This window comes from Lathyrus oleraceus, chromosome 2 (assembly GCF_024323335.1).
Source record: "Lathyrus oleraceus cultivar Zhongwan6 chromosome 2, CAAS_Psat_ZW6_1.0, whole genome shotgun sequence".
NCBI classification, from domain to species: domain Eukaryota; kingdom Viridiplantae; phylum Streptophyta; class Magnoliopsida; order Fabales; family Fabaceae; genus Lathyrus; species Lathyrus oleraceus.
Window position 1 is genome coordinate 151,558,265 of NC_066580.1, and position 14,396 is coordinate 151,572,660.

The following is a 14,396-nucleotide window of genomic DNA, read 5'->3' on the forward strand; positions in this document are numbered from 1 at the left end:
ATAATAACAAACACATTATTATTATTAATTTTAATTCCTTTAATTAATTAAAACAAAATTAAATTTCGGCGACCGATCACACTACGCAGAGTTAGCCGGGGGTCCGCTGCTCGGACAGCGGGAACGAGTCCAAAATTTTTAATGAACAATTAATTTAAAATGGACATTGTTTTGCATCAACACAACCCTTGCGTAGTCACAAAACAGAAACCCCGAAAATTCTGCCTCTGTGAGTGTGACGACCGTCACAGGCGTGTGACGACCGTCACAAGGCAAATTTGGATCTATGAGTGTGACGACCGTCACAAAGCATGTGACGACCGTCATAGGGCATGTTACGACCGTCACAGGGCAAAAAACAGAAACGCCTGGAATTTTGGATTTGTGAGTGTGACGACCGTCACAAAGCATGTGACGACCGTCACAGACTTGTTACGACCGTCACGGGTCTTGTTACGACCGTCACGGGTCTTGTTACGACCGTCACGCATCCAGCTTGTTAAGCTCGTCACAAGCTCGTGACGAACGTCACGCGGCCAAAATAACAGAACTTTGAAACAGTCAACAAACGTGTTCCAAAAAGCCCTAAATTCACAACTCTTTGACGACACAACCCTTGCGCCGTCACCAACCCTAATGCGCCAAATTCAGACCGTCAAACACACCTCGATTGTTGATTCAGTATGATTGATCAACATGTCATTGCTTCACCATACTAATGTCGGATTCCGAAGCAAATGACCATTGATCGCTTAAAGGAAAACAATCGTTTAGTGTTTGAATGAACGAAACAGAAACAGTATATCACATATACCTTACTTTGCATTAGGATTACTTATATCATATATAAGTTGATCGGTCTCAATTGCGTAACCTATGGACGATCGATGTATCGCTGCTTCACCATATTAATGTCGGTACCGAAGTATAGTCAACATCAATCATCCAACTCGTACACTCATGATGCCAAATTTAATTACCCATTTAATTAATTGATTCATTATGTCTTTTAATCATATTAATACAGAAAATAAACAGCTATCCGAGTCATGGTTTCGTAAGTGGCTCTGATACCACTGAAGGAGAATTGCGATCCAAAACGCAGCGGAAATTAAAATTTGCTCCTTTAGAGATCCTTACGAATGGTCATGATCAGTGATAGAATATTTACCTCTTGTGACGATTGAAACCTGGTGTAGATCTCTTGTGACAATCAAAACCTTTGATGCAGATCCACGAAGCGATCACGAACGTTGAACGATGACAACGTCTCTACTCAGTCCACACGAACGGATTCCTTCAATCTCAGTGCTAGCTGGTATGAATGAAGGCTTTGAGTGAGAGAGAGAGAGATAAAACGAAATTAATGCAACCGTAATTAATGCTTCTGCACAAGGGTTCTATTTATAGAACCACTTGTGTGGGCTTCAAGCTAAAAGCCCACTTAAGTGTATTTTGGCCCATATCTTATAATATGCCCAAAATCACTTAAGCCCATGGTATCTTACCATATTTCATATTCTACTCAAGTACACCATACCTTACGATGTTCTATAATTCACTTAAGGGCACCGTACCTTACGGTGTTCCTTAGTTACACTATCTCTCATCAATCCGTCCTTTGTGTGTGACCCTGTAGGTTTTCGTGACGTTGGCAATTATATTAAATCACGCATTTAACATAATAAACAGTGAGCGGTATCTAGCAACACATCACTGCTACCCAAGACACAAAAATGTCATGTGATCTGACAAAACCTTCTGTGATAATACTTATGTGTATAATTACCCTTTTACCCTTATGTCTATATTGAACACAAGGCATAGACAGTGTCATCCTTGTCCAGTTCAATATTGGGCCCATAGACATTTATCCTTTTATGTAGGATGGGCAAATTCCATCTAGGTCACTCATGTCCCTCAGCATGCTTCGTGGAGTACCCATCAACTGTCTTTATGGTTATCCAGTTACGGACAACTTTGGATCAGCAATAAAGCACTCGACTCTACATCTAGGATCCATAGTGGTTTCAGGTCGAAGAGTGGTATACACCATTATCACCATGAGAATAACTTATGACACTTTGCATAACTTTCTATATAGTATTCTCATAGTGGGTCAATCCGGTATAAATATTACTCTTAATATTCATACCTATGTTTAAGACTTGATAACTCCTTATCCATGATCCATGAGATGTGATCATCAGTCTATATACATAATAGTCTTAATGCTTTAATGTCATCCCACTTCACAATAAAGCTCGACTACAGATACTTTAAGAATAGTGTCCTTATGTTTAATGTGATCTCATGATTAAGTCATACTTGATACATTTAAATAGACTAGCTATTCTAGGGACTTCATTAAACTAACGTAATAAAGAAAAAGCCTTTTATTATTAATAAATAATTCGATACAAGTACCAAAAGTATTGGCCTCTAGGGCTTACACCAACATCTACCAGTCAGGGTTTTTTTCAAGGAGATGAGGTATTCTATAGAGATGGGGATCATATGATTTTATTGATCTTGTATAAGCTAGAGTTTCATTTTGAAGCCATTTCATCAAGTGGTTGAGGCTCAAAGTCATCTGAGCATGTTCAAGTCACCTAGGGCCCTAGAAAGTCAACAGAAAGTCAACTGAGGGCTAGGAGGTGGAGAAATGAGCTTTAACATCTCATTCATGTTCAAAAGAGGCTTATTCATCATGTCAAATTCATATCTTGAAGAATTTGAGGTCAGATCAAAACTTTCCAAAAATGGAAAGTGACCTATAATTGAAAGTTTCCCAAAATGGAATGTTTTTAGTTCAAATTCAACTTGATCTTGCATCAAAAAAGAAGCTTCAAATGAAATTTTGTCCAACATGAGAGTTGAAGATCTCTCTCTCCCATTTCCAAAAAGTCCAAGATCATGAATTTATGATGAGTGGTTGAAGAGATATGATCAAATCATTGCCAAGGATGCATGGAACTTCAAAAGGCCATAACTTTTGATTCATAACTCCAAATTTGGTGGTTCTTTTTGCACTTTGCTTCTCATGACATGTAGTTTTCAAAGCATCCATCACATTGCATGAAATTTGAACATATGATCACTTGCTTATTCATGAAGATTTTGGAGGGAAAATCATAAATTTAAAAATGGTGCATCATGAGAACTTTTTGCCATTGCCAATGTGTTTAAAAAATGATTTTGAGTGACTTTGATCAAGCACATGGCACTGTTCACGTCCATTTACTACATGCACCATGCAAATTTTCAATTTTTGCCATGCACCCTTATTTTGCTAATTCCTAATTAACTTTGCTTAATTTTAATTAAAATAGGATTAGCACATGGTATATATACATAATTGTAACAAAATTTGGAGAACTTAATCACAATTCACCATTTCTAGATCTAGTTTTCATTTCCCTCCAAAATTTTCTCTCAATCTTAATTCAAAATTTTCTCACATAAGCCTTGAATCTTCTTCCATATTCTGGTTCTTTAGTGTTGATTTAGCAGAGATCAAGCCTTGGATCATCAAGTTTGGACCGGAATTGTGCATGTGAAGTTCAAGAACTCAGAAATGGCAAATGCAAATTGAGCTAGATCTACACGTTTCCAAGCCTCAATTTCATCATCAAACTTCATAACAAGTGATTTGGAGTGGATTTGCATGCTTGCCTGGCCTGGAATTTGCAGAATTCAAAGACTGATCTTCAAGAGGTCACATTTTCGATCACCTTAATTCTCTATTTTATGTGTATAATATTGTAGAACATTTGATGCTGATCGATCTGATATAAATTTTGTGGAATTTGGATAAAAATTGAGTGAGATATGATGATTTCAAGTTTAGATCTAGAAACTTCTTTGCTTCGATTCAGAAAATCCATGGAGATTTAGGCTTAGATAATATGATATTTGAATTCTACCTTGAAAGAGCTTTCCAACGATATATAATTTGTAAAAATCTGAGAAATTCTGGAAATTCTGGAATTTTTTTGATGAACTTCATCTTGTTCATCTTCATCTTCATGAAGAAGATGAAGATCTTCATCCCTGGTTCGCTAGGGTTCTTGTTCAAGAACACGCGCCCAGGCCTGTTTGATCCGTGATCCTCCCTTCGATCCCTGGCGCTTGCGTTTTTGAATTTTATTTTCATTTTTTCAGCTACACGCTTCGAATCCTGGTGGTAGCATAAATTTCAAATTATTTTCTCATGTTCATTTTCCCTCCAATTTAATACATGAATGATCATTTGATTTCATTTTTTTCTCCAACTTTAAAAATCCATAACTAATTAAAAAATCATCCAATTAATCCCATTCTTTTTGCAAAATGATCCCTGGAATGTATAGAATTTTGTGATGTTGATTTCATGATTTTACACTTCCTGGATTTTGAATTGTGTTGAATTATGTGAACATGTATGCATATGTGACCTTGCCTTACTCTTTCTATTGTGAAATGCTTGATATTGATCCAATTGCTACCAAATTTTGCATGATGATTCTTGACATGTCAATTGACATTTTGGTTTTGGTTTGACATTTTTTCCATGCTCCATTTCTGTTTTGTGTACATGTTAACATGGTGTGACAATTTGTGTCACACAATTAGATGATCAACTTGTGCAATTTCATTTCCATATCAAACGACTTCTGTTGATTCTTATTTTTTGTATGATGATCGTGTTGGATGTGTTGAATGCTCATGAATTTTTCCAGAATTATTTGAATCATTTCTGTTTTGATTTGGAATTTTCATTCTCAATGTCCAAATATGTGCTTTGAAATTGTCTTTGACTTCCCTTGCACATGAAATGCCTTTGCATGATGATTTTGGTTTGGTCCTTTTTAGGACATGTTTATGATTGATTAAATGTGATTCATGTTGAGTTTGAGCTTCTGTTTTGGCTTCTAGCTTCACTTTTGACCCTAGCCTTTGAGCTAGTAGGTTTGTTCTCACATTTGAGTTGTGCATTTCAGGTTTCAAAGCAATTAGCCACATTGGTTGATATGATCTCATCACCTGAGATACAAATTATCTTGGTTAATTAACCTTGTTGTTTTGTAGGTCTTGAGGATGGTGAATCAATTTAGCTTACTTGCACCTTATGCCTTGCACCATTGTTGTCTGATGATGAACTGTCTGTTAAGATTTATTGACTGTTGACTGTTTGTCTGAGCACTGTATTGATTTGTTTAGTTGTTTACACATGTGCTCTAGCTGCTTTAACTCATTATTTGAGTTGCTTTGCTTTGCTTGTGGTTGGCATACCACTTAGGTAACTTCCTTGATCTTCATGTAGTCTGGAAGACCTGTCATGTTACTTTGGCAGGCACCTGTCTGAAGCCCTCCTTAAGAGGCAATGTTTGTGGTTGTTTAATTTTGTGCCTTGTACATTCAAAGACCTCCTAAGTGAAGAGGCATTGGCAGATAAAAGGGATGTGCAATCCATCCCCTGCTATTCAGTTGTGTCATTCACTTTGCTCACACCCTGTGTTGATGCACTTTGAATAAAAACCCAAAATCTTGTTGTGTCAAGTCATGTGGAATAGAGTCCCACATTCTGGACTCCCACACTTTCATTGTCTGAAGCTCTCCCAGGCCAGGGATAAGAGCTGTGAGGTCTTACCCTCACTTCCCATTTCATCTGCTTCACCCTAACTCTCAATTTTAGGGTTAAGAGCTCAAAACACCCCTTTCCAGTTGGCTTGTTTGTCGAGGTTGATTTGACCCCTTGACTAAAGCCTAGACTTGTATGAGCCACTTGTTTGCATATAGTGTGTGTGCTTGCTCTCTTATGATTGCTTATTTGTTGTTTATCTGCTGTTTCAACTTGCTGCCTGTGCGAGTTAGGATTGTTAGATACCTCAACCTAGGACTATTGTGGATTGCATGATAACTATTAGGCTCGAGTCAGTCTCCCTTTTAGTTTGTCATTTCCTAGTCTCTGGTTAGGATAGAAGTTTCTCTCCTGTTAAGGGGAACTACGTTGCCTTGATCCTCATACCAGATGAGGTACGTAGGCAGGAGATCGTGCGAGATCTCTCCGGGCACCCTTTTTCTTTTTGTGTGTGTTTGCTTGACGGTTATTAGGCTCGAGTTCCAGACTCTCTTTTAGCTTGTCTGTTTGTTAACCTCTTGTGTGTGAGTGTGGAGTCTGACGTAAGTCCAGCGATTGGCAGTCGGTTTCCTGTTTGTGTTTGTGTGCTTGGAGTCTGATGTAAGTCCAGCGATTGGCATTCGGTTTCCTTGTTTGTGTTTGTCGTTTGGAGTCGGACGTAAGACCAGCCATTGGCAGTCTGTTTCCATTTGTGTGTTTGTTTGGACTTCTTAGTGTCTGTGCGTGTGTTTTGTTTCGGCGTGCGTTAGCCGAACTACGGTAGCTCTGATTCTCATTCCAGATGAGATACGTAGGCATAGGATGCAATATCCTAGCGAGCACGTTTCCCGTTTTCCCCGAACTACGTCGACTCTGATGTTTGTTTCTGACAAACTACGTAGGCCCAGGATGCGATATCCTGCCGAGTCCTCTTCCTCCTTCCTCTCCCGCCTGTTTCATTCCAGTGTGTGTGCATTCTTTGAGCAGTTTATTAGCAACTTTATTCTATTCCTTTCTGAGCGTGCATCCCGTCGAGTACGACGGACGTGAGGGGTGCTAATACCTTCCCCTTGCGTAACCGACTCCCGATCCTTGTATTCTCCGGTTGTAAGACCATTTCCTTTCCAGGTTTACTTCGAGCGTTTCCTTTCCCTCCTTTGGGATAAATAACACACGGTGGCGGCTCTGTTTGCTTGCTTTTTCCCGCCGGTTGTTTTTCGCGGATGCGACAGTGTGGATGAACCCTCCACTCTTGAACATCCCTTGCGCGTTGAAAACCCCAGAAGAAAAACCTATGCCAGCCCGAGACTTGTTGTCTTCCAGCTCAATCATTTTTCCTAAACCAGCAGTTGCACCACACTCAATGGCCAACTTTGCATCTTTATAGGAAGCAAATGAAGGAGTTCTCTTCTCAATAGGCTCAGCAATAGATAAAGCTTGGAAAGGAGTTCCAACTTCATCTTCAGCATCTATGTATGAGAAGGGAGACAAATGGCTAACCAGGAGAGCCTTTTCTCCCCCTACCACCACCAGCTTCTTGTTCTTCACAAATTTCAGTTTTTGGTGTAGGGTGGATGTCACGGCACCTGCCTCGTGAATCCATGGTCTTCCTAAGAGACAGCTATACAATGGGTGAATATCCATAACCTGGAAGGTAATTTGGAAATCACTTGGTCCAATCTTGATTGGGAGATCAACTTCCCCAATCACAGTTTTACGCGACCCATCGAAAGCCTTCACAACTACTCCACTCTGCCTCATGGGAGGCCCTTGATATGACAGTTTTGAGAGAGTGGATTTTGGCAGTACGTTTAATGATGACCCAGTGTCCACCAACACATTGGACATGGCGTCGTCTTTGCAACCCATAGATATATGTAATGCCAAGTTGTGGTCTCTTCCCTCCTCAAGGAGATCAGAGTCACAGAAACTCAAGTTGTTACAAGAAGTAATGTTTGCAACAATGCTATCGAATTGTTCTATTGTGACATCATGATCTACATATGCCACATCCAAAACCTTCTGCAGAGCCTCTCGGTGTGGTTCTGAATTCAAAAGCAAGGATAACACCGATACTTTGGATGGCGTTTGTAGAAGCTGGTCTACAACGTTGTACTCGCTTCTCTTGATGAGCCTCAGCATCTCATCACATTCTTCTTTCACATTGCCGCTTGGGCCAACAGAAGCAGGAGTTATCAATGTAGAGAAGGGCTTAACAACAGGTGCCGAATTCGGAGTGCTCACAGCATTCCCAATAGGGCGTTCAACAGAATCAACAGTAGCTTGGGGCTTTGGCGGTGCTGAAAACACACGACCGCTGTGGGTCAGACCGCTAACATCCGTAATGTTAACAACAGAGGAAGATGGCAAGGACACCTCTTTCCCATTTTCTACAGCGACAACATTGTAGCGAAAGGGAATTGCTTTTTCGGAAGAGTATGGTACTGGTCCGGCTGGCTTGATGGTTAATGCGGGAGAAACCTTATGCTTGCTACCATCATACTTGATAATAACAGGCTCGGGGATCCGAAACACTGGAGAAATTACGTTGACCTCGTCAGCATCTTCGTCAACATTTCTGTTCTGGAGGACCTCAATGACTCCTTCATCCAGTATTTCCTGAACATCCTTGCGCACCTGGCGACAACCTCTCTGGTTGACAGAATAGACTCAGCATTTGTCGTGGTCATGTTCATAATGACTATACTCACATAGTAAACGATGCATCTCGACCAGAGATTGTCGAATATGACTGACATATTTAACTTTGTACTTGCCAGGGCAGCCCTGGACCATGTTAATAGATTTCCCATGCTCGGGCAATGGGTTCTTCTTTACATTAGGACCTACGTCCTCAAAACACAGAATGCCACACCTCACAAGGTCTTGAACCTTGGTCTTCAAAGGGTAACAATTCTCCACGTCATGGCCGGGAGCACCGGAATGGTAAACACAGTGTAGTTCAGGCTTATACCACCACTGGGGGTTAGCAGGTATAACCGGTGGGTCTCGTGGAGTAATCAACTTCCTCTCTATCAAAGAGGGATATAATTCTGCATATGTCATCGGAATAGGATCGAAGGTGACCCTTTTCCTTTCGTAACTCGTGCTGGTTTGATTATTGTTTCAAGGCTGGTAGGCCTGCTGTTGCAGACGGTTCTGTTGATGTTGATATTGCGGATGTGGTTACTGATTATTGTTATGTTGCTGATACTGCTGATTATCTCTGAAGGCATATGCTATGTGAGCCACCTGGTGCTGGTTACCGGCGGGACGCACGGTCTTCCTCCTTACAGAGGGTCTTCTTGGTTTCACATGGGAGGTCACGACATGTGCCTCTCCATCTTTCTTCTTTGCAAACGCCTCATAACGTTTGGCAGAAGAGCCTTCATCTCTGGTCAGGCGTCCTTCTCTAACCCCTTCTTCTAGACGCATCCCCATATTCACCATCTCGGTGAAGTCAGAAGGAGAGCTAGCAATCATCCGCTCATAATAAAAAGAACTTAAGGTCTTCAAAAAGATCTTAGTCATCTCTTTCTCTTCTAGCGGAGGTACGATCTACGTTGCTAACTCTCGCCACCTCTGGGCGTATTCTTTAAATGTTTCCTTATCCTTCTGGGACATGGCCCTCAATTGATCCCTATCGGGAGCCATATCCACATTGTACTTGTACTGCTTGACGAAGGCCTCGCCAAGATCGTTGAAGAATCGAATGTTCGCACTGTCTAAACCCATGTACCAACGCAGAGCGGCACCAGACAGACTGTCCTGAAAGTAGTGGATGAGCAACTAGTCGTTGTCGCTCTGAGTCGACATTTTCCTGGCATACATGACCAGGTGGCTGAGAGGAAAAGTATTTCCTTTGTATTTTTCAAAGTCAGGAACCTTGAATTTCACAGGGATCTTCTCATTGGGGACCAAGCAAAGTTCAGCAGCAGACTTATCGAAAAGATCCTTTCCTCTGAGAGTTTTCAGTTCCTTGTGAAGCTCAAGAAATTGATCATTCATAGCGTCCATCTTCTCATAGACATCTGGGCCTTCAGATGGCTCAGAATGATAGATGGTGTCGTCTACCCTGGGCAAAGTATGCACGACAGGAGGAGGAACACCAAGGACCGGTCTAGATGCCGACATAGAAGCAAAGGTGGGAGCAGGACCCTCAGGCATGAAATTGGGAGGCATCCCCCACGAAAATCCGGCTGACATGGCCGTTGGAGCAAAGTGTGCACTGGCTGCAGGCACCGTCGAGGAGACAATCTCAGAAATGACTATCCTCTAGGGAGGAGTTGAAGGTGTCGGAGAAGACTGGCTCTGGGCAGCCATGAATGCTTCCATCAAGGCGCTTAATCTGGCCACTTCCTCTTTCAACTTGCGGTTCTCTTGTTCCAGATGATCCATCAGTCTTGAAATATTGTCTCTGGTGTAGTACCGGTGAGTCAGCTTGTCTTCAAAATAAATGAAGAACACAAAGTTAGACCACAGGACAAGAAGCCGGGAACAAAACCTGCTTATGCACATGATGCATGCAATGCTCGTGCATATGATTTGTTTTTTATTTCAGAGGAACTCTAGGGTTTTATTCGCAAATTTTGGAAATATTAAACATTTATCACATATGGAAATATCTCATCCAATAATATCGGGGAAAAGAAGTACAGCATTGTCAACCATATACAAGAGAAAAGGAAAATAATCATCCTATAGATCCCTAGAAACAATCATCTAAAGCTCGGGACACAGGAAGATAGGATGCACGAAGCTTCTTCACTTCCCTCTCGTAGGCTGCCTCCATATCTGCTTTCTCCTTGGCGAGTCGGTCGTACTTCCTCTTCCAAAACTTGAAAGACTAAGGAAGTAGAGAAGTCCATGCATCATCAGGATCATCAATAACCTGATGATCGAGGAACTCTATCAACGCATCTTTCTCCTTGATTTGCTGAAGCAACTCTTCCCTTTCACGGATCCACGCACGTGAACGGTTTTTGTCTCTCAACTCCTCTACTCCTTGGTTAGGGAGGGTTGAAGGTCCAGCCATAACCAAAGGTGTAGGTCTTGGATACTCGTAAGGCATGAGATACTCAGACGCCCTCTTCCTAACCCAAGCGGTGTAAGGCTCCATAGCAATACAATTCTTAGGACCCAACTCTTTCCTTCCTTTCCTATGGATCTTGCGCCAAGCGCGGACCATTCTGCCCTTCAAGCCTTGGGGATCTTTACCCTCCTGAAAGAACACACCCTCTAACAGAATGTTATTAGGTTTATCCTTTAGGGGGAACCCAAGTTGACGACGTGCCAAAACAGGGTTGTAGTTAATCCCACCACATGTACCAAGAAAAGGTACATTGGAGAATTCACCACAAGAGTCGATAATCTGCACACCATCATACACACAGTTGTACCAAGAGATATCATTATTAGTGAGAGACATAAGTCTCGTGGACCACCGTAGACATCCCTTGTTCTCCTTGAAGGCGGCTGTCTATGGCAAGTGCGAAATAAACCACTTGTACAACAGAGGCAAACAACATACAATGGCACCACCACCCTTTGCATTCCTCATATGCAAAGAGAAATAGGTATCACCCAACAGAGTCGGAACGGGATTAAGAGTAGAGAAGATCCTAATAGCGTTCACATTCAAAAACTTGTTGATGTTAGGGAACAATACCAATCCATAGATGAGGAGTACAAATATGGCTTCAAAGGCATCCTCACTCATGGCCTTCCCATACGCAGTAGCTTGAGCAATGAGGAACTCAGAAGGGAGACCTTGAATTCCACCTTTGGTAGTCATATGAGCACCAACCAGAGATTCATCTATATGCAACATGTCAGCCATTTCTTGAGAAGTAGGAATACTCTCCAAGCCACTGAACGGTAACTGGTCTAGAATAGGTATACCCAAAAGATAGGCATACTCCTCAAGTGTAGGCGTAAGCTGGAAATCCAGAAACGTGAAGCAGCGGTACAAAGGATCATAAAACTGCACCAATACACTCATCAACCCTTCATCCACCTGAGCAGTCAGAAGAGGAAGAAGCTTCCCAAAACGAGCCTTGAAACCCAAAGGATCTAATACATAGGATGTCAGATTCCTTAACTCTTTTAAATCTGGTTGTCTGAAACTGTACTTCTTTATATTTCTTCTTTGTCTTTCCATGTCTGAAAATTTGCAAATAAACCCCTTTAAGTTCCTTGAAAATTTTCTTCATTATTGATGATATGAATGCAAATGAGTGCATGAATGCATGAATGCAACAATCACACTCAAGGATCAAGCAAAGCACACCAAACAAAGGTCATGGGATAGATCATATTATCCCTAATATCAATCATCCATTTTGGTGGATTATGGTTTACACCTTATCAACACCCAAGTACCATTGATATTAAGGATACATGAACGGATCAACCATGAATCAAGGGTTTGTTGCAAGTCACGAGCATGGAGTTTAGGTTAAGAACCTCTCAAAAGGAATGTACTAGGGTTTAAACCTGCCAAACATGTTCTACAAGAGGTTCCCATAATCATCATCCCATCTTTCGGATATTATCGGATAAACGACTACTTGTATTCCAAAAATATTCTCAAGAGAGACTCTTATGAGTGTAGTATCGCGTAACAATCGTATCAAATCTTACACTTGAACGACTTTCGCACTACATCCTAAGAATAGGCCAAGATGGGCTTGGTGAACTAAGGTCCTTGGCTTCTAAGGTCTATATTGGAAAGAGTAATGTCTAACCACAACTTACTCGTGTGACATTATTGATCCCAACATGACCTCCACCAAGTGAATAGACTTGCAAGTCAACTTGCTAAGGAATAACTCCACACAAGTCAACAAGACTACGCCATTCTCCTATCCTAAGTGCACTCGAGTCCGGGTATAGAACTCATCTCACATAGATCACCAAGCATACAAGGAATTAATATCAAGCAAATCAATCATTACACACAATACAGTAATCCCAAATTGCACAAAAATATGTCACAAAACAATACAATACAACAAGCATGAAAAGTTGGCAAAACCCACTAGGCAAACAGTCCCCAGCAGAGTCGCCACTTTTCTGTAGCGGGGTATTCGTTACCATTAGAAATATTGACTAAATCCAAGGTAAATCATACAAGTCGAGTCGCCACCGCACTTCTATTTATCCAAAGGAATGGTTAGAAAGCGAACAAAAACCTAATAGTTTTAACAAAAACTAGTAAAAGAAACAGAGATCTGGGTAAGGGTGTTGGTTATGTAATGGGAAGGTGTTAGGCACCCAAAACATCCTAGGTACTCCTAGGGAGCCCTTTTCACACTTGTTGTAAAGGTTGTTGTTTTGTGAAAAATTTGTACAAACATGATTGAAGAGATGAGAGGAGAATATACAAGCTTATTTACATTTTGTGTTTGGATGGATAAATCCATTGCCTACGTACCATCTTAAAAAGATTAGGATCAAAACCTCATAGTTCGGGATAAAAATCTCAAAACAAGTTGGTGAATTGATTGGTCCAAAAGCCTTAAGGTCTTTTGTTATCAAAGGGAGAAAACTCAGCCAAACCACAAATCCACCATGTGAGGATAGCTTCAACATGCTAGTGAGGGGTTAACCCTATAATAAGCATGGAAGACTCATTGTCCATCACTAAGGATATAGGTGAGTATTACATCTACCACAAGGATAACTCAAACCTAATAGCTAAAGGTTATGAAATATTTTGATTAAGAAAGTGGCCATTGGAACCACAAAAGACATTTGAATGGATTATATTTACTAGTTAGAAATATATACAAAATGGTCAAAGTTGTCTTAAAGATTTAATTCAAAATAAGTGTTATGAAAAGAAAGTTTGAAAATCAAAAGCATAAGGCTTAGGTTTCTAATAGTTGAAAACAAAGGTTAAATGTTTGCACAAAGATTTTTGGCTTGGGTTAGAGTGGGGAGAAGAAAAAGAAGGGATAAATCCTAAGTAAAACAAAAAGGTGAGGGATGAAGAAACAAAACCACAATGGAGTTCCTCTCTTGAGATCATGTTGATGATCCAAGTAGCTCCCATCCTTTGGATTAAGCAATCACAATAAAGCATAAGCAATTATCAAACAAGCCTCTTAAGAGATCCTCAATGTATCTTGTGTCTTTCACTTTGGATGAGCATGGCAATGGTCCTTCAATTAAGCTCAAGTGGGAACCCCTAGCACAAGAACACACACATCAAAAGTTCCATGAAATAAATCAAGAATGGACAAGAGTGAGTTTAGAGATTTGGTCCTTCTAATCCATCTTCATCATTAAGGTCCATTTATTCCAATTTTGCATGAGGAAGGTCCTAGAATCTAAGTCCATTTCTCCATTCTTTGCATAGGGAAAGTCCTAGAAACTAAGTCCCTTTCTTTGCATTTGGTCCACAACAAACAAAACAACACTCAAGCATAATAATATATACACAATTATGTGCTCAAGTGAGCAAAAGGAAAATGGCATTAACATAAACATGTGCTCAAGTGAGCAAAGAGAAAAGCAAATGGATAATATGTGCAAGAATAGTAAATTGCATAAAAGTAAAGAGCAAGAAGTAAATGTTAGTGGTTAATGGTTAGTGTTAGTAGTTAGTGTGTGCCATAAGGAAAATTTAGCGCTATGTTAAGCAATCGTAATTGGACTTATGTAGAAGTCACAACTATCTGAGGCCGGTCAATAATAATGTAGGCAACAACACAAGTTAGAAGTCTTGATTAGTGAACCAAGTTCCAACAACTTGCCATGCCAAAAAAAAGAATTGATCTTGTATTGGTTT